At 34.1% G+C, this 1,511-nt stretch overlaps 1 pseudogene; it reads left to right on the top strand.

Moving 5' to 3' along the window:
- Positions 1–561: 561 nt before the first annotated feature.
- Positions 562–1,223, top strand: LOC109445535 (protein BTG4 pseudogene; annotated as a pseudogene).
- The last annotated feature ends 288 nt before the right edge of the window (positions 1,224–1,511 follow it).

The raw sequence follows: 1,511 nt of genomic DNA, 5'->3' as shown, positions 1-1,511 counted from the left end.
AAGTTAATTTGATAATACTGTTCAAAATTTGTATGCCATTTGTCTCTTTATTACTATTTTTGGGGGTTTATTCTAAAGTAATATTTACATGTATAGAAAATGATATGTGCACAAAAATACTGATTTAAGAAAATATTTTAAATTTTGAAATAACTAAATATAAATTAAGAGATAATTGCTTTATGTGCCTTTTTGTCTGTGTGAGAATATTGCTTTCATAGACTATAATGGCTATAGCTTCAAAGACAGACATCTTGGCATATGGAGACTGAGCTACAGGTTAATCATCTTCAAAAGTATACATTTCTGCAAATTTGAATATGTACCATTGTGCATAAACAACTTATTAGAAATGGGTTGGTGAATTTAAAAATCAATGATATTGTCTCATAAATTTCAGGGATAATGGATGATGATTTGTAAAACATGTGGGTAAGAGTTGGAAACTTAAAGTATAGGTGGTCTTCTAACTCTGACCTACTTGTAGTTGGGGCTAAAGAGCTTTTTGGTGGCCACTTCAGAGATTTTTCTTGATCATGAGATTCAAGACATTGAATCTCAATTGCAACAACAGTGCTCTTTGTCACAAGATTAGTAAAATAACATGATAAATTGAGTAAATAGCTAATGGAAGACATTGTAAAACAGCTGATGATAATCTTGTTTGAAATATACAGAAGTGACTGGTACTCTGATTACCCTTCCAATGGTCAAGACTTTGTGTGCATTACGAAAAACAGTTAAAATAAAGTTGCCATTCTAAAAAAGGGCTTCTGCTGCAAGTGAAGTGGATTTTTCTCGCCTGGGATTTCCAAAGGAGATGTTGTTTTATCATTTTGAATTGTGATGTAGGTATGGAGGATAAATCATCCATTTACAATTGCTTCTTTAAAGGCAGATGGGAGGAGTGGGAACTCTCCCAACAAATCAGTTATACTGGTAGTAGAGCCACATTAGACTACTCCTTTTGGCACCTCCTCCTGAGAAGACAGTTGTAACAGACAACCTCAGATAATTCCTAAAGACAGCAATCCAAAGATACTTTATTAGGTTGAAAACTTGAAACAACCCATTCAATTTTGTTTCCAAATCCCTGACAAAAAGAATATGTCGATGGCCATATAGGCCTCCTAGGGAATGTGTTTCATAAGAACCCTAAGTGTCCTCGGCCTGCTGCTGTACACAGGGTGGACAGATACCACTGGGTCAAGACAAATCAGTAATACACAGAGGCTGGGCACTTGGTTACATAGAGCTCAGAGGAGTGGCTTTATTTTTTCTAAAATGAAAATGAGATGGTTTGAGAGGTTCATAAAACAGAAAAAAGAGCCACAATAGGGCCTAGGGTACATGATGGTGAATCCTTATACAGATTATGACTGTGTTCTTAGCTGTACTTTTATTTATTTCTTTACACTTTATTTATTTATTTATTTAGAGCTTCAATAGTATTTTATGTTAATTTCAGGTATACAGCTTAGTGGTCAGACATTTATATAATTTAAGAATGA

This window comes from Rhinolophus sinicus, chromosome 3, assembly GCF_057876585.1.
Source record: "Rhinolophus sinicus isolate RSI-liver-muscle chromosome 3, RSI-T2T, whole genome shotgun sequence".
NCBI lineage: Eukaryota > Metazoa > Chordata > Mammalia > Chiroptera > Rhinolophidae > Rhinolophus > Rhinolophus sinicus.
The sequence above is the reverse complement of the archived record's forward strand: the minus strand, read 5'-3'. Positions and strand labels throughout refer to the sequence as shown.